The following is a 19,750-nucleotide window of genomic DNA, read 5'->3' on the forward strand; positions in this document are numbered from 1 at the left end:
TTCTCTGGGTCTGCTGTTTAAATCCACTTGCAGACTTTTCTGAAGATGATGCATCTGCCTGGTCTGCTTGTTTCCGGGTGGGGTATGGTACTGCCTTCTCTTCCAGGCAGAATTATGGTGTTGCTTTCTCAGTGGCTTAGTGTGTACCACTCTGAGGACTTCCGCTGCATGCCTGGCTTAGCAGGGACTGCATCTTTCTCGTCCTCTCTTCCCTTACTTATTCTTTGCGAGGCCTTGGCTCCTCACCACTTTGCCATAGTAGCTTGCCTCTGCTCACCAGTGAGCTCATGTTACACACCTGTTCAGCTTGGACCCTTCCACCCACCCCACCCCTGATTTATCACTGTGCTCTCAGGCTCCTTCCTGTCCCCACAGCACCCGCCCCAGAACAGTGGTCTTCCTGCAGAGGCTCCCATGTCAGGAAACTGCAGCTCCATCCTTTCAGTTGTTCTCATCAGAAACCTTCCTGTGGTCCTTGACTCTTTCCTCAGCACCACATGGCTGAGTTTTTGGCTCTGTGTCTCACAGTGGACTTGGAATTGGACTCCTTCCCATTACTGCCACTCCTTCACTGGCCTCGTGATTCTGCCTCACTGGACCCCAGGAGACACCATGGGCCTCCCACTTATACTCCTTCTCCCCCGTCTGTGCTCACCAAGGCAGCCAGAGTGATTACTTACTGCACACACCTTGCCTGACTGCGCGCACCTTGCCTTAAAGTATTTCACTTGGAGTGAGACTAAGTTACTGCAGGTCCCATGAAGACGCTAGTGCTGTCCTCTCCAACATTGTTTGGCTTTGTGTCCCTCTCCCACCTGCAGCATCCGTATTCTGCCTTCAGACATCTCCAGCATGCCTGGCAGCTAGGCCCCTGTGCTGGCTGCTTCTACTCAATGCTTTCCTCCCTAACATGAGGTTGATAGGTCCCCTTGGCCCTCGCAGGAGTCTCTGAAATGTCACCTGATAGGATTTTCAGTGCGGTTAAAAAGAGAATATAAAAATAAAAATGGCCTTTATTCTAAGGATGCAGAGAGAAACTCCATGACCACCGGGGCCTGGCTTTCTCTGCTGTACACGTGCTGTGGAGGGCATACGTATAGTTTTTGTCTGGGGTGGTGCCTAAAGGTGGCATTGCTGATGCTGGAGTAGCTGATTGGAACTCTTTTCTCGCCACAAGTAAGTTGCCTGGGGGACTGGGAAGATGACCTCAAGGTAAATGTCTCTTGGTCCCGCCTCCCACTGCTGTAGTGTCCTATCTAGGGCAAAATCCTTTCATCACCTTATGAAAACCTTCCCGCCCTCACACATGAAGCCCTTGGCCCCCACACAGCCACACTGTACTCTCTTGCTGTCTGGTGTCACTCGGCTGTCTCTCCTGGCACGCTTTCTTTTCTTTCTTTTCTTCTTTCAGTGTGAATTCTCCGAGGCAGTTGTTTGGTTTTGCACTTATTTCCAGCATCTTGGAACACAGCTGTGTCCTAGGCGCTTGTTGCCGTAGTGATGAACAAATGAGGGAAGTGTCCTCGGCCAGGGTGGGCAAGTGAGCACTGTGGAAGGGAGGGTAGGAATGGGCTTTGATTGGGAAGGTTCTCACTTCTTGGGGTAAGGGCAACTGCCTGATTTGCCCCCCTTTCCTAGTGTACTATAGGGCCCTCAGGAGCAGGAAGCATAGCTCAGTCCTAAACCTAGGCATGTCAAAAATAGGTGTTTAGTAACTTACTTTGTGGGTGCATTTAGAATCCAAATACACCAAAAGTAATTTTAAAAATTGGCATAGAAATATGCTTTGTACACATCTATTTTTTCTTGAATACATCTTCCTTAATCTCGATCCAAGATTGCTAGGAAACTCAAGAAGGCTGGTCCTTGAATCTCCTGAAGTCGTCGCCTCTCGCCGTGCGTATCTCTTCATGACTCTGTCTGTGGAAGTGCATCTGCCCGTGCATTCAGTTTCCCAGGGAAGGAACTGACTTTCTCCAGAAGTGTCAGGGGGCTCCTGCTTTGCAAGGGAAAGCAGCTGAGAGGTAGCTGGGGCTGCTCTTCAGCACCCGAGCTAAGGCAGCCAGACCTGAAAGTGGTGGGCTCCATGGAGTGTTTCCTGCTGCTGCTTCCGGGAGGCGCTTCTCGTAGTAGCCCAAGGAGTGCAGTCTGAACGACTTCAGCTGGTGACATTTGCAACAAGTTTTCACTATAGAGAAGCTCTGTCTGTGCTTGTGTTGAAGGGGAAGGGCTAGCAGGTTGGGTTGAGCACTGCCTGACTGTTGTCACCTTGCTGGTTGCTGCGTACCTTCTGCCAAATCAGTCCTTCCATTGCTGGATGACTTGGGAGTGAGTCCATCATGCACAGTTGACAATGCCGTGAGCTGCGAGCTGTGCCCCCATGTGTGACGCTGCCCTTGTTCCTGTGGTCCTATTTGGTAATGGAATTTTTGTTGTAGGATTTGAAAAATATTATTAGTGCTTAATGAGTTAACCTTAGAGTCATGTAGCACACTTGACATTAATGAGATTTAATGTTAAATTTTATGCTGGGAATTGTTGATTTGGTTTTGGGATTTAATGTATTCTAACTGTTATACATTCCCAATTAATTAGCCATGTGCCTCTATGAGTATAAAAAATGCCAGCAGTAATTACTTCAGGAGTGAATTTTGCCTAACGTCTTTTTTCTCTTCTCATTATTATGATGTTGAAAGAAAACTATTTTCCTTTTTGGGACTCTGGCCACACTATGATCTTGATGATGGCTCTTGAATTCAATGCTTATTCTCTGGTCTAAATGAGCCTCTTCTTTCTCCTCTGCAATTCTCCTTAGGGTAGTCTCTTACAGAAAATCCTTTTATCACACAGATTTCTGAGTATGTGAATTTCATTTAACTTCTGAAATAGTCTTCTAAAGATCCTGTCTTAGGCCAGCCCATCCATGTGAAGAAGAAATAAAATGTAGGATCATTTTATGAAATAGAATAATGCTTTTATGGCTCACATATTTAGGCATCTTTTAATTGGTTTGATCTACCTCCAAATTAAATTATATTCTGTTTAAGCACTATATTTCTTATCATGTTTATATTTTTAATTCTGTACTTAGTTTAGTTGATTACATTAAAATCACTCAGTATGCCCTCTCAATTAAGAAGGTTCTAAAGATGAATGGGAATTGAAAATATGGTATGAAAGCTTCTTTGAATAACATTTACCTAAATAGACATAACATAGTAGGTTTTTGGAAATATGCCCTCAAACATTTTAATGGAGTAGTAAGACCAGACTTCTTAGACATACTTGTAGCTCCAAACTGCAGAAGTTTTCACATACTCTAAGGGTATAAAACATAGATAGTGCCCCTGCTCCTGAACAGCTTACTGTTGTATCAGGACAGACAAAAACAATTATTATATATATGATAGAAAACACATTTAAATTGCATATATAATCTTTATGAATGGATACAAGAATGGTAGTACGTGGTCTTAAGGTTCTACCTAGAGCAAAAATATTTCACGTCAAGAAAATCCTAGGAGAACATTTTTATAACCTTGGCATAGGCAAAGATTTTTTTCAGATGTGGTACAAAAGGAACAATTACAAAGTTACAAACTTGAATTACCTAATTTAAAGTGCCATTAAGATGATGAAAAGGTAATCCACAGAATAATAAAACATATTTACAATTAATGCCTGTAATACAGGATATGTATCCAGAATGCATCAAAATCTTGTGCATGTGAGTAATAAAGACAGACAAGATACCGGAAAATAGGCTAAAGGCTGCAACAGCTTCACAGAGGCCTCTCAGATGGCCCAAAAATATATGACGTGGCATCCAACTTCCTTATCACTGCAGAGGTGCAAATCAAAACCACTGAAAGGTGTTAGGTACTTAGCAGAATCGTGCAGTAAGAAGGCATGAAACATCATGAGTCATACATGGAGACACACGACTCAGTATTGCCAGTGAGAATGGAGACTGGTGCAGCCACTCCAGGAAAATCCAACTCAGTGTAGTAAGTCTGGCCAGTTTCTTGCTGTATGTCTCAGCAGTTCCACTACCAGCTGTTTACCTAGAAATTCACACTGTTCTCGGAAGATAATTGCTGATGTGGTCAGGGCAGCATTACTGGTATTCGCTCAAAGCTGGCGTCTACCCCGTGCTCATCCACAAAGGAAAGGGTAAATCCTGGTGTATTCGCAAGTCTCATTGGAGACAGTGATGTGTTGAAGAGTCTTCAACTATCTACAGAAATAGGAATGAATTTGTGTAGTGTTGAATTTGTGTTCATGTGAAGTATAAAGGCAGGCAGAATACTCCATGCTGTGCAGGTTGGGACAGCGTTTGTCCCGGCAGTGGCGTGGCTAGGGTGAGCCCAGGGGTGGCTTCTGGAATTCTAGTGGCAGCCTATTCTGGTCAGAAGGCTGCCGTGTGTGTGTGTGTTAAAAATCAGCTAGTTATATGTATTCTCTTCATGCACTCTCTGGAAATTTCTACTTCAGAAACAATGTGTTCTAAAGGTCTGGAGCCAGGGGCTGGGGTATGGCTGGATGGTAGGGTGCTGTCCTGGCATGCGTGAGGCATTGTGTGGGTTATCAGAAAGGGCCTGGAGCTGGGCATGGCTTCCCACATCCTGGTCCCAGCTTCTGGAGAGGCTGAGGGGCCAACTTCCCTTGAGCCCAGGAGTGCAAGACCAGCGACAGCACAATAAGACTGTGTCTCAGAATAAAAAGGAAAACAAAGCCTATGTGTGGGTTAGAGAGAAAGATTACATGCTGGCAATTGTCTTTACTCATGGGACTGTGAATAAATATCGTCCTTTCTTCTCCTACAGTTCTATTTAAGGCCACCTTTTGTGAGCTTACCTGAGTTTTATAACATAGAAAAATAAATTAGTTTAAGTAAATGCACATACTGAGCACGTATGTGTGTGCGTGGCCCAGCACCCTGGAAGAGTCTCTCCAAGATGACCAAGGAAGGCATCCACCCTGGGCAGCTGCAGGTTTCAGCTGCGCCCTGCACCCCAGAACATACTCAGTATCACAGACCTAGCCCTCCGCTTTCTGGCTGTGATCTCATCAGGTCATTGCTTGTTTGACTCAATCAAGTTCAGTTCTAGCTATTATAAAGAACATTTTTTTTTTGCTTTTAATGGCAAATTAAGAGCTTATAAAGTCACTTAAAGGATGCAGGCTTCAGGAGAGTTGGTAACAATAACTGCTATGGTGTAGATCAGGATTTTAGATCTGATGCCCACAGGGGTGCAGGTGGGGTGGGAATCTGGGAGGGAACTTGCCTGCAGTGCTGCGCTGACAGTGCCAAGTTGCCGAGATGTGGGTGCGCACAGCAGCGTAGACGTGAGCCGTGTTACCACCCCAGGAAAACATGCCAGAAATGGAAACACGCAATCCACCAGCAGGAAAACCAGAAGTGGCAGAGTTATGGTTCCTACTGTAGTCTCCCTCCTGGAGTTCATGCACTGTGTGCCTTGGATCCAGAGGAGAGCAGGTCACAAGTGGAATGTCCTTGGGACGGAGTCAGGAGACTTGCTCCTTTTCCCCTGTTAGGGCCTAGGCCTGCGGCGGAAAGAGCTGCAGTACCAGGCTCAGCCTGAAGCCTGGGAGGCGCTGCCATGATTGATCTTAATACCAGCAATTTAACATGAGTTTCCCTTTATTAATATGCCGTTCATTTTTCTAGGTTGTTTTCATAGTTAAGTTCTTATTTGTAATTTTGATTTTTATCAAAATTTTGACTACTCTGATAGTCCTAGGTAAAAAAACTCATTGGAAACCATGTGGTTTTGGCTTGTTTTTATGGTGACAGCAGTCCAGAATAAATGCAGGCAGCCACAAGCAGCCAGGGCTGGGTAAATCGTGAGCACTGTTACTCGGCGGACTCGCTCCCTTTAGAGGTAGGAATAAAATGGAGGTTTGTGCAGGAGTGGTCAAATGAGAGGTTTGTTTTCTGTTGCTGTGAACTCTGCAACTTTAAAACACTGCAGTTGATTATTTTACGGACATGCCCTCAAGCCAGAAGCCTAACAGCTTGCGTGGTCTCTGCTGGTCTCCCAGACAAGAGCCCAAAAGCTGCAAAGAGAGGAGAGTTCCTACTGCTTGACCCCAAGGGTCAAACCCCCGTGTCTTTGGACCAAGGTCCGTGTTCCCCTGCTGGGTGTCACCTGAGATCAAACCAGGCCAAAAGGATGATGTTTAACATGTCTTTGTCTTCATGTCTGTTGTCTGGGCATTCTGAGCAGTCACCTTGTCACCCTCTGCTCTTTACTTATGTTGTGTGTTTTTGTTCTTGCTTTTTCGGCCGGTGAAGGCTGAGCCAGACAGTCCAGGCAGCGGCTCGGCTGACTTGTTGCGCTGGACCACTGCCACCACCATGAAAGTCCTGTCCAACACCACGACGACCACCAGGGCCATGCTGCAGGCCATCAGCAACAGGCAGTGGTGGAAGAGGTCTCTGACTTACCTCCGGCCCCTCCAGGTGAGCGCACAGCATTGCAAAGCCAGGCCCCTGGTGTACATCAGTTCTTAGTGCTGCTGCATCTTTGATGATTAAAATAACCTCTGGGGAGATCTAGGCCACCTGTGGGATAGAAGGGAGCCATCTGTTTCACAGAGTGAGATACACACTCGTGGAGGTGCAAAGGACACTGGCACACATTCGAGGGGGGGTGTCGTAGGTAAGAGTTAAAACTGAGTGGGTAAAAAGAAAATGTTTACTTTGGCGGTACTTCTGGCTTGTAGTTGGGCAGAGTGAGGAGCCAGCTTGGGCCATATCTCAGACCTTGGTTACACTCTGAAAGTGCCATCAGGACCAGCATGGAGCAGTTGAGTTGCTTGGAGGGACAGTTCAGCTATTGCTTTCTCTGCTGTCTTCTTTGTGCTCTCGAACTGCAGGCCTTTACTCTCACATTAGAAAACCATATCAGTTTATCCCAAACACTCACTGAGTTTCCCTTCTTTCCTTCCTCCCTCCCTCTCTTCCATTCACCCATCCTTCCTTCCATCCACCCATGGATCCATCCTTCCATCTGTCCTTCCATTTTCCCTTCCATTCATTCTTTCATCTGTCTATGCTTCCATTTTTCCTTCCTTCCATCCACCCACCCATCCATCCATCCTTCATCTAGCCCTGATCCATGCAGCACATTCTCTTTTTCTGTGGGTTAAGTGCTGTGCTCTGCACTGAAGACAGAATGGGCGACACATGCAGTTAATTCTCTTCTGGATGGCACATCCCTTTCACTGGTAGAAATGCACAAAAGCATCTGTGTGGTGCTGTGACGGTGGTGGTGAGGGCTGTGGAGATGAGTGAGGTGAGGTAAGTGGATCCCAAGTGACACTGGAGAAGGAAGTTGAATGAGAGAGAAGTTAGGCTTCTCAGAAAAGCACCGTTTTGGGCAGCAATGTGATTGAGTCTTGTAGAAATGTACAGAGCCGGGGCTGGGGATTTAGCTCAGCTGCATAACTACCTGCCTTGCAAGCAGGTGGTCGTGAGTTTGATCCCCGGTACCGATAAAAATGAAAAAGAAATGTACAGAGCCTTCCCGGGTATGTGCTTGACATCCTGTACAACGTAAAGTAGATGTCCCACCTGAAACAAAATACCCCAGAGCCACAGTTAAAGGGGAAAAGGTTTATTTACTGTTTATTTACAGTTTGCAGAGATTTCAGTCCACGGCAAGCAGGCAGGCATGAGCAAGCAAGGGGCAAGCACGGGTCTTTCTGTCCCTAGTATCTTACCCAAGCTACTCGGGGCTGGCAGCACTCACACCTTAATCACAGTGCCCTTGAGCCTAGCACTGCACCACAAATCTATCCCAGTGTCACACACTTTAGGTCCAGCCATCTGTGAAGAGCCCCTACCTCTGACCATCGGAAGCTTTGAGGGGCATTGAGACAGAGCCATGACAGCAGTCAAGTGTGGTTTGAGCAGCACAAACAAGCAGGAGGAGTGTGGGGGTGAGAGCAAAGGGGAGCAGGATCTTACCCTGAAAGTGCCACATGGGCTTTGGTGTGACGCAGCTGCGTGGCTCTGGGGGTGGAGGGGTGCAGTATGTGCTCACGGCTATCATAGTGAGGTCCTGTTGGTGTTATGCAGGCAGCTGCTGGCAGGAGTGAGGGGAGCAGTGTAGTCATTCTCTGCAGGACAGAGCTGTGGCTTACACCGGAGCGGCTATGAGCAGCTAGCAGAGAGGGGCGTGCTGCGGCTGCGCCTAGCGGCTCTGCTGACATTTTGCACATGGGACACAGGGCAGAGGAGGCCAGAGGGTGTGAGCCATGCAGCTGGGTGAGCTGTTCTGCACCTGAATTCAGGGTGAACCTAGGAATCTCTCATCACTTTGTACTTCATGCTGAATTATGATTATGATCATTTTCCTTTTCTCTGTTGGATGTTTCAAGGGTTTCATCCTTAAGTAAAATTTTAACACTGTACTTTTTTGTCTGCATTGCATTCTCCTTGCCAGACAAAATATCCACCGCCTACAAGTTAAGAGGAAAGGTTTATTTGGGCCCAGGGCTTGGAGAGGTTTCAGTCTACAGTCAGCATTACAGACAGGAGATGCTCGGGACATGGCAGACCAAGAGCAGAAGCTCCAGGGAGAAGAGTGTACGTACATGTGTACGTGCATACATATCTACCTACCTGGATAGAGCTATCTCCAGGCCATGCCCACAGGAACTCACCTCCCGCCTGCACACCCAGCTGTGATCCCCTCAGTGAAATGAGCTAGTGCCACATACCCACAGTCCAGGGTCACAGTGCCACTCTCATGAATCAATGTCAGACACCCATAGTCCAGTGTCAACCACCCATAACCAATGTAACATACCCCCATGATCTAGTCTCTTCCCCAAAGCCCACCTGTGAGCCCATGAGGCTTTGGGGGAACGTCTAACACTAAGCTACAGTGTTTCTTAAACATCAGCTGTCATAGCAGCAGCAGCAGCATCTTTGCTGTTGCCCTCCTAGTGCTTGGCAGGAGGTAGTTGCACTCACCTGGTAGAGTATCTCTTACTTGGTTCTTCCAGTGAGGAACTTAAGTCTATCTGAGGTGATCATAAAGACCATAATGAACTCTGCTAAGGAACCTATGGGGTTGTTCTCGGGGAGGCTGAGAACAAGTCTTCAAGGTGTGTGTGGGTGAGAGTAGCTGTGAAAGCATCAGCGAAGGAAAGAGGCAGTGTCACTGTTCCCTTGCTATGAATAGGTCAGGCTTGAGTGGTGGCTGGGCTGAGCTGGGCTGGGCAGAGTGGATCCCTCAGGCAGCCTACCTGGCCTCGAGGACCCTGGGCCCCAGGATGCAAGCAGGGTGGTTCAGTGGAGTGGTTAAGACTGATTAACATCTCAAAGACTGGTGTTAGTCAGCCTCCTTCAGATCTTCTGCTCTTGGCTCTTTACTGGTTTTTCCAGCTGGGCAGCAAGGCACCCAAGATGACCGCCTGGAGTCACTGTCCTGGCACTGAGGAGGAGGACTCACTCTGTGTGTGAGGATGGCTGCTTGATGTTTCTGACTGAGGTCAGAGGAACCAGAAAACAAGAGGTGCTAGCAGCAGGTCGCAGTGCTGCTCTTCTGTGTGCTGTCACACCTAGGTCCCTTGCTGGATGTCTGTGTCCGACCCCATCCAGTCACAGAGGCACCTCAGGTTTCTCCTGAAATCCCCTTCCTTCCCTGGCCCATGCCCATTTCAGTCACTAGTCTTCACATTGTTTTGCTTAGGGGCAAGAATTCGGTGGCTCTTACTCAGCTGGAACTGTAGTCAATGAAGACCTAGGAAAGCAAGGATGTCATCCTTTTTATGAATCAGTCATGGCGAATCCCTTTGTTGCTGAGGTAAGAGCAGTATCTCTCACACACAGGCTTTCCTGTTGTCTACTGTGGACGGTGTAAAGGAAAACTGAAATTCTCCTGCAAGTGTACTTCCTAGGCATAGTGCTAGCTTGTGACATTCATTGGTTTTATGTGGATGATTTCAGACACATGAAGACATTTATGAAATGAAAATCATCTGAAATGCTAGATAAAATGGTACACATTAGTGAGAAGTTACTGTTCAAGTTGCCAGAAGCTGTAGCATCCTACAATTTTGTCTTCTAAGAACTCTTAAAAAAGATACCCGTTAAAAGGTGGACCTTGCTTTTGTCCAGTCTGGCATGCCCTTCGACACCTGTCAGCAGCCCCCTGTGGAGAGCTTTGCGGAGGTGCTGCTGAGGACTGGGAAACTGGCAGAGGCCGAGACAGATGGGAATGAAGGGTTTCCGACCACAGAAGGTAAGAGGGTGACTCCCCACCCCGACGCAGTGTTAAAGAACCACGAGCCTGGGTGCATGTGAAGGGGAAAAGTTGTACAAGAGAGTAGAACTTTGTTAGCTTCTAAACTGCCTTGCTCTGTAACTGCTTCACGGTCTTGTAATCACTTTCTTGACTCCTGTAACTATAAGAGCATAACCGAACATACAAGATGCCTGACTGTACCAGACTTCATGAATCTATCCTTGGAACTAATGATCTCACCCCACTAGCTGACCAGAAGAATGGCCAGGCTTTTCTGTCTCACTTTTGTACCTCCTGCTTGTGCATCACATAAAAGTCCTAGATCACCGGACATCAGTGCCTGATATTCTGGGAGTGATTCCCATCAGTGCCCATTGACGTAAATAAATCTGCCTCCAAATTCTGGGTGTCATTTTGGTGTTTCTTGTGCCACCGCATATGGATGGATGAGGAAATGGTAGTGCAGTTTTCAGTAGTTTCCAAATGTCAGAGCCAACAGTACCATTTATGCCTCCGTTCACTTTAAAGCGTTTACTAAGAACCTGTTATTTCTGTGGATGCCAATACAGGATTTAAAAGGATGCATAAGATGTAATTCTTAGTCTAAAGTAATTCCCTTAGCAGATGGTATCAGGTGCTCAATACCTGTTTCTTTCTTTCTTTTATTATTAATCAATTATAGATCTGATTGATTATAAAGATTTTCTTTTTTCTAGTTAGATTTTTTTTAAGACGGGTTCTCGTTCTGTAACTAAGGCTGGCCTTGAAGTCACTATGTATCCCTTTCCTGGGCCTCAGGGTGATTCTCCTGCCTCAGTCTCTTGAGTGCTGAGGTTACAGGTGTGCACTGCCACACCCAGCCAATTTAAGGAGTTTTCTGTGTGGTGGCATAGATGTAAAGTTCCTGAAAAAGAAGGAAGTGCACTGTTTCCTCCTTATCATCTTTATTTCTCTTTAGGGCTTCAGGGTTTATCCCTTGACTTTATTCTTCCCTTTTGCTTCCTCTCCCTCCTACCATCCTAGTGAGTACCTCACGATTCAAAGGCTGCTGCTCCTCCAGCCATTGAGTCTGTATTCTGGGCCAGAGCAGTGGGTGGTGTCCTTGGAAGTTCTGTCTGCGACTCCCATCACATATTTCTGTCTCCTCTTGCTGCCAGCGTACTGGGATAGTGGCAGCCAGGCCGCCTGAGCCATCACTGTGTTGAGTAAGGGCAGAAAAGCATATGTGGGCAATAGAACTGCAATTTCCCCCCAAGACTGATGGTATAACTTTTAAAAATAATAATTTTCTTTAATAGTATTTACATACAGGAAGAGGAGAGATCAGTACTGCTTCCCACTCACTGTGTGGGTTCTGGATCCTGGAGGCTTTTACGACCGTTATCAGCTCCCTCTGTTTCTAAGCTGTATGTTTTCCTTACTAAGTTTAATCTTGCAGTCTGGGCTGTGTTTGTTCTTTCTCCAAAAGCCTGTTATCTAATTCCTGGTGGGGTTTAGAAGACCTCTGTATAAAACTGTACTAGCATTACCCTTCCTCCACTGAATTATTCCTCGTTGCTTCTTTCTTTCCTTTTTATTGCCTGGTGGGTCACGGTAACGTGTGACCTCCAGTGCAGCGGGTATGCGAGTTGCTGTGGATGCGTGTCGGCATACCTGGTCCATGGTGCTTTGCTTTCTTATGTCGCTTGCAGGTTACATGCATGTGAGCCTAAGGATCTCACAAAAGGTAAACCAAAACCAAGAAAAAGATTACTCAGGTGACACGAGGTCTGAGAGACGGAGCACTCGTGCCGGTTGCTGTGTGCTGAGGTGACTGCTGTGGCCAGGTCGAGTACTTAGGCAGGAGGCCTGGCTTCGGGGGTGCTTCTGCCAGGACAAGGAGTGCTCAAAGGGACTCTGGGGTGGTCGCCTGGATGACAGGCTGTGCTCCAGGCTTGTTGCCAGCTCACCTAGGAAACGTCTAGACCCGGGGTATCAAATCATCGTAAATATCTAAAATAAAAGTGCAGCCCTTGCAGCTGTGCGGCTGTTAGTGATTCAGAGCAGCTTTCCTGAGTTGGAGTGAGGGTTTTTACTGCCTGGTGAGAGTGATGCTGCCTTGTAGGTGAACCCAAGGTCAAGTTTCCTCATGACTTCCAGCTCACGGAAATCACTGCAATGTTTCCTCCCTTCCCTTGGGCTTAGTATAAGCTTTGTATTTCATTACACACATTCAGAAATGTTAGCATGTGCTATGTCTGTGAGTAGCATGTGTGATCTAGTAAGACTGCTGTAAAAGTATGTCTGTGGGAACTTAGTGACAGATGCAGTCCCTGCCCTGGGGATACGTCCGTGGGCGTGTCCCTCCTCAGCGTTATTGCCCTTCTGGTTGGCTTTGTTTTCCCTTGTTTGTTTCTGTGTGGCATTCGTTTCAGGTCTGTGGGGTACTTTTCAGAATGTCTTTAGTGGCAGCATATTGTCATCACTTGAGGACGCCTTGATTTATGGAAAGAGCTAGATGGATGGTAAATAAGGGGAAGATTGAGTTGATGTTATGACAGAAAAGATGGGACCAAAAGATGGTTAATAATGGGACTTCAGTTCCCAGGTGGGCCTGAGCCTGGCTCTGCCCACGCTACACGAAGGAGAGTCCTGCAGCAGCCTGGAAATTCACTGCCCCTCGGGGATTCCTCCTCCAGAACAGGATAATTTTGATGAGTGGCTTCAGATGTGCGTGTTTGAAAATTGGCCTCTTTCGTGCATAACGAGGGGAAGTAGCTGAAGAAAATTAAGGTGGACGTGGAGAATGACTTGGCGAGGTTGCAGTTGAAGGTCATGCAATAAAGACCAGCAGAAAAATGAGATGGAGGAATTATCAGAGGGGACACAGTTGGGTTTCCTCTTACAGCGGGGGCTGGAAGCACTGCTCGACACATGTCTGTTGGACATCAGCACCAAGTGGCAGCTGTGGGCTGTGTGTGCGGGGGAGTTTGTATAGTGTGTAATTGTGTGTAACTCCTACCAAGGAGTCCAGGACCTCTTGTGGACTGAGTTTACATAGTTTTTCTCGCTTTATCTTGTAATACCCAAATTCACAGCTTAATCTGTCCATCCTTCAGTTTTTAATAGTATTCTAGGATACAGTCACTAATACTGTATGCCTTTGTGCCCATAATTGCTCATACAAAATTTGTTTGGGGGCCTTCGTATTGTATTTTCAAATTATCTATCTGCACCTTTTCTCTTGTTCTAACACATTCATTCTGGAAGCGCAGGGACTCTGGTCCTTATCTTACAGTTGTGTCTAGTTCACAAATGTTTTTCATTTATCTTGAGTGAATTAGGAAATGGGCTCTGAAATGAGTGACTTTGTTTGGAAAATGTCTCCTAAACTATGCAGGTTTTTTGGAGACTTGATTGGCCATCCATTTGGTTCACGCAGTTTGGAAAATACACAGGAAATGGATATTTAGAGAAGTACAGAGAACGCTCATGTTTTATCCTATGAATCATCTATGGAGGACATTGAATTGTGATAAAATACCCAACACTCAAAGTTAAAGGGGGAAAGATTTATTTAGCTCACAGGTGGTAGAGTTTTCAGCCATAATCGGCTGGCTCTAAGACAGGGTGGCATGGACATCACAGAGGAGAAACAGTTTATGATCTCAGAAGGTAGCAAAGCTACAAGGGTTGACCCCAGCTCTTTCTGTCCCTCCTATCTTACCTAGGCTACTAAGGGCAGGCAGTGCCTGAGAGCCTAGCATTGCACCATGAATCCATCGCAGCATCACACACTCTAGATGAGCCACCTCTGAAGAAGTCCCATCTGTGCCTCTGTGGGGCTTTGGGGGACATGGAGACACAGCCACAGCACACCGTCTCTACGGTGTGATCCTGTAGCATGTGTGCCTCAGCGAGCTGTTTCTATCATTGAAATCTCTTAGGAGGTTCATCATCACTGGCATGGATATCAGCTCTGCTCAGTTATTATGCAAATGACTGAAATACTCATCTGACCAACGGAAATCTGGGGTATTTCTGAAGTCAGATATCACTTACTTTGGGTGCTTTAGGTGCCACTCTCCTTCTTCAGTGAAAAGCTTGGGAACCTGTGTTTTAAAAATGAAGCCTTTACATTGATTATCCATGAGCACCTGGTATTTTTCACTTAAGCCCTCAGTATGTAGAATGCTTACTTATTAATACTAGCCACATACGAGCACAGAATTTATTGACAAGGTGCTCTCTTTTATTAAAGCCATGACACTGGTGGGTTTTCACTCATAAAATTTTGTAAAGAAGTTGTTAGGGATAGTTTAACGACATGCACAGAGCAGATGATTGACTTTTTGCGTGGGTGATGAAGAGGGTTGTTCTCAGAGAGTGAAGTCATGGCAGTAGTGTCATAATCAAGAGGCTCATCCTGTCTTTGCCCGCGCTGGGCTGCGTTTATGGCTCTGATTTCAGGACACTTCAGTACTCGTGTGACTGCCTTTCACATTGGCTGTCACCACATGCAGAATTTTACAGCCTGGCCTGTAAAAGGACGCGGCCTCTGGAACCGTGGCCATGGATACCTTCACCCCACCTGACACTGTCCCAGTGGGTTCCCTCCTCTGGGCAGGGTCACTGCTTAATGCAGGTTATAAGATTTGTGTTCAGATGGTGCCAGGGGTTTCTATGAAAGAATCTTGTGAGATAATTATCTGCTGCAAGTGTGCAAGTGTGGTGGTCCATGTGAACGTGCGAGGGTCCCACACACAGTAACACTTGCCCCTGTCTCAGTTCTCCTGCAGCTGGCGAGTGATGCTTTGCCCAGTGACATGACCTTGGCCCTCGCTTACCTCCTCGCCTTACCACAGGTAAGTTGGTCCTCACAAATGGCGAGTTTTAAAGAACCCAAGGGCTCTGTTCTGGGGACCCTTCTCAGTGGAAGTGTCTCGCCTGCTCATGCTCACCACAGCTGAGAGGACCCCGTCGAGTCTATGGAGGGAATCCTGCAGTCTAGTGTAAAGCCTGTCTTTCATCCACCTGTCCCTCAGAGCGCCAGCCTAATGGCGTCTTCTCAATTTTCACGCCATCACATTTAAGCATAGCTTAATCTTGGGTGACGGGGTGGAAGCTTGTACCAGATTCCTGGGGTAATGACAAGTGACGGAGTGGCTTGTAGTCTCCTGCTCACTTCCTTCATCCGCATTGACGACATCCCGCTCCTCCCTAGGTGTTAGATGCGAACAGGTACTTTGAGACGCAAGCACACTCAGCCCTGTCCCTCCAGCTGGCAGTGTACTACTACAGCCTCCAGATCTACGCCCACCTGGTGCCCGGCTTCAGTGACAAGTGCCACCCTCTGTACAGAGTGAGTGCCCTGGCCCCACCATATTCCCGAGGCGGGTGGGTTCGAGCTCTTCCTAACCAGGTGCAGCCCACAGCCCTCGGGGCACCATTGCCGTCCATCTGCACTGAGAAGTAGAGCTTCTCACACTTGCTGTGCCTGTGACTCTTCCCATATTCGTTAGAGAAATTGTATTTCAATTACCCTCCTGAAGAACTGAATTGCCACATTTGGGAGGAAAATAGTATCTTGGTTACTTTTCTCTTATTGCTGGGACAAAATACCCAACACCCAAAATTAAGGAAGGGAAGGTTTATTTAGCTTACAGTTTTTGGAGGTTTCAGTCCATAATCAGCTGGCTGCAAGGCAAGGTGGTGTGGCACTAAGGCAACACTTCAAGGCAGCAGCCAGAGCAAAAAGGAGAGAAGAACAAGCCTCTTTTCCTCCCTTACATTGTATACCAGCCACGCCCTCCCTCCAGGGCAGGTGTACCACTCACAAAGTCTCTGTGCCCTCCTCTTGTACAGGATGAGAATATTTACAAAGTAAGGATTCTGGCTCCTTGCTGAGTCAGTTAAACTTCTAACTCTCTGAAATTGATACAGTGTATCAACCATAATAACATAGAATAAGTCAGTTCATCCCACCTTACATTTTTAAGTTTTTGGTGTTTTTTTATGCTTATATTTTTTATAGTCTGTGATATTTTACAGTATCACTCTGATACTGAACCACAAACAATTTTGAAACTTACCCAGAAAGCCCTTTGCAGTCTTGCTAAGAGCCAAAGGCTTTCCTTTGACAAGTCTCGCCATGGAACTTGTGGAGGAAAGGGGTGTGTGCGCTCTAAATGGGAACCTAGGTGTGTGGAGCAGATAGGACGGTGGGCAAAGGCAGCTGGCCCCTCCCTGTCTCCAGCCTCTGTCCCCTCTGCAGTCACTGGGCAACTCCGAGGTCCAGTGAGAGCAAATGCTGTAGAAACTCAAGGATGCTGCACCTGCGGAGGTACATGAGAGACAGGAAATGAGTGCTGGGTGGCCGGGAGGTGGAGCATTTTGAGAAAAGCAGTAAATATCTAGTAGAGGCAATAGGTGAGAGGCATAGACCTTCCTTCTTTCCACACCTGGAGGGATCCACAAGGATTGAGTTTATGGTGGTGATAGGAGCCATGCCTAGCTGTTAAGCTGGGCACACTGTGCTGATTTCCAGTGTTACTTCTTCAATGCAAAGAAGAGAGTGTCTCTTTGTGCATTCTTTCTGCCACATGGGAATATGAAAGTTGCTCTGCAGGGACCAGAAACTTTCTGCAGGGCACATAAGACCCTTGGTAGGTGTTGGCAGTGGCAATTATGCACATTCTTCTGTGCTGCCAGTTGGTAGGACTCCTCTCCACCTGGCCTGGAGGTTTGTGGAGGTTTAACTAATGGTCAACTTGAAACACGGAACTGAGTGTGGTGCTGGGTGTGGAAGATCCAACTGAGGATGGTTGCCAACAGCTAAAAAGAGAACTGGAGTGGAGATGGCGCACTGTTTGATCTTCTGGAGAAGCTTGTCTTGCTGGCTTTCCTGCTGTGAACTCAGCTGCTATCATTATTGGAGGAGCTTGGGTTCTTGCTGTCACTGGGGATGGCTATGGTTTTTTAAGGGAGGTCTGGTCTTTACCACATGCATTGCTTCCTTACTCCTATGCCGATCCCTCAGCCTGCTGCCTCAGATCCTTTGTCCTGCTGATGCAGACTTTCTAGCTTCCACCACTGAACTTTGGGCTTTCCTACTGCTGATCTTTCATACAGACTTGGATGAGACTTTGTTGTGGGCTCTAGGCCTCCAGTTGGACTTGTGGGAGACATTGTTATGGGCTCTATGTTTTCATCTGGACTTGTGCAGGACATTGCCATAGGATCCAGGCCCTCAGCTGTATTCTTTGGGTCTCTAGCGTGTAGACAGATTTCTTTCACTCTTCTGCATTTGACTCTTTGGGTGAAAATTATAAAATAATCCTATGCATTATGCATCCTGTAGTAAATCTGTTCCTCTGTAAATACTGACTGCAACAGAGTTTGTATCACAAGTTACATCAGAATGCAGAGAGAATGTCAAGTGAGGTATTGTGCTGTTGAGGCTGGTGATGAGTGTGGAGATACAGTGCACATCAGCCCAGCCTGCAGAGCTGGTGTCAACAAGCAAGCTGGCTTCTGAGTGCTGTCCTTAGACCAGGGAGCTGCAGAAGTCACTGTGCCCATGGTGGAAATTCAGAGTGGTCCCATGAGAGGTCCAGCCAGCAGATAGAAGGAGACTAAGTTAAAAGGCAGCCATAGCCACACTGAGAACTGAGGCATGGGAACCCCTTGTATCCAAATCCATTGCCAGAAGTAGTGTCTATGCAGCTGGTTCCTAAGTACTCTCCAGTTACAGTTAGATTTGGTTTGTCTACTCCATTTTTCCCTTTGGCTGTAGCCATATAGGACTTAGCACATGCTCTACCCTTTGATAGAAGTTGTCTTCCTGTTTTTCGAACTGTATTTGTCACTTTTTCATCACTCAGGCAAAAATTCCTGACACCTGTAACTCAAAGGAGGCTAGATTGATTTGCCTCATGGTTTCTGTGGGCTCAGTCCCTGGCTAGCTAGATCTGAGGCTGAAGGGGCACGGTACAACAGTGTGGCAGAGAAGGGCTGTTTGATCCATGGCAGACAAGAAGCAGAGAGAAGGGAGGAGCTGGGGGCATACCCTTCCAGGTCACACCCCAGTGACCACCTCCAACCAGACCCTGCAGCACGTTCAGCCCGGGACTCATCCGTGACGGATTCACAATGAGCACAGCACTGTGATCCATACCTTCTAGGTTCCCCATAGGGTTCAGTCTCGTTTGAACACAGGAGATTTTGTGGGGGACTTTTTAGATCTAGACCGTAGCACTGGCCTTTCTGCTACTGGTACCTGAGGACTTAGCTAAGATATAAACTCTTCTAAGGAGACTTCCTGACACTTGCCCAAGTCCCATTCTTGTAGTTCCCTAGCACCCTGTGCTTACTGTGTCACACTGTATACAATCAATAGCTCAGTGTCCTCCGAATAGACTGAGTTTCTGGGGGGCAGGGCATGTATGATGGTAGTGCCTCCCTTGGTACGTAATATGTGCACACAGAAAATTTTCTAAATGGATGAAAGGTGGCTGTCTAGCTTATTATGTATGTTATTCAGGTACAGGTGTTTTGACTGAAGATGTTTCCTTGTGATTTTTAGGAATAGGACTTAGTATCTGCATAGGGGTAGGGAAAAATTAAATAGAATAAGGTTGACTTGCTCAGTCCACCTGCTGCTGCATTTAAAGATTTCTTTAAATGGTTTTTACCCACGCTGGCAGCTGTTTCCTTAAGAGGAGCAAGGGAGACTCTCAGGTGTAGGTGGCAACACAGACCGGACCCTGGTCAGTCTCTTGTGTGGGTCTGGTGTGTTAGGCTTGCTACCCCTAGAGATGCTGACTGCTTGCCTGAGTTAGTGGTGTGTTTCCGAGAACCAGGGTAGATTCTGGGGTTTTCTGTAGTACAGGTGCATGCTAGTTCAGGACCGAAAGAGCCAGAGGTCTTGCTTTAAAAGTGGGAGAGGTTTTCCAGGTGAGGCACAGAGCAGAGGCACTGAATGCGTCCCAGATCCACATCCTGTCTTCGCAGCCCGCTGTGCCTGCTATCTGTGCTGGCTTCAGGCAAGGTGCGCCTTGGTTAGGTGACCACAGCTGAAGGGCCAGTGGGTGTGGGTGGGCACTACCCTCTCTGACCTCCCATGCTCATCTTGCCATAATACATGTCCAATGGGTCATCCATTCCTTCCGCAGGCTGACCCCAAAGAGGTGATCGGGATGGTCACCAGGCACGTGACTCACTGTGGACTCAAAGCCTGGCCGGAGGCCCTGGCCCCACTCACCGCGCAGCTGCACCACTACAATGAGCAGCTTCTGGACTTAACACAGGCACAGCTCCTGCAGGGCCTGGGGAAGGGCGTGGACGTGCAGCGCTTCACCACTGATGACCAGTACAAGAGGGAGACCATCCTTGGGCTGGCAGAGTAAGGGCACCTTTGTGTCTCGAGGGGCTGGGTCCGAGATGCGCACAGACGGAGCTGTCAGAATGCTCGTCTTAGTCCTCTGATG

General features: G+C 47.3%; 1 pseudogene; it reads left to right on the forward strand.

The window, feature by feature from the left end:
• Nucleotides 1-19,750, forward strand: part of LOC101787171 (NBAS subunit of NRZ tethering complex-like) — a 129,833-nt pseudogene that overhangs the window by 81,836 nt on the left and 28,247 nt on the right.

The sequence above is a fragment of the Cavia porcellus genome, unplaced genomic scaffold (assembly GCF_034190915.1).
Source record: "Cavia porcellus strain 051 isolate PalLab524CR breed Dunkin Hartley unplaced genomic scaffold, mCavPor4.1 scaffold_8, whole genome shotgun sequence".
Taxonomy (NCBI): domain Eukaryota; kingdom Metazoa; phylum Chordata; class Mammalia; order Rodentia; family Caviidae; genus Cavia; species Cavia porcellus.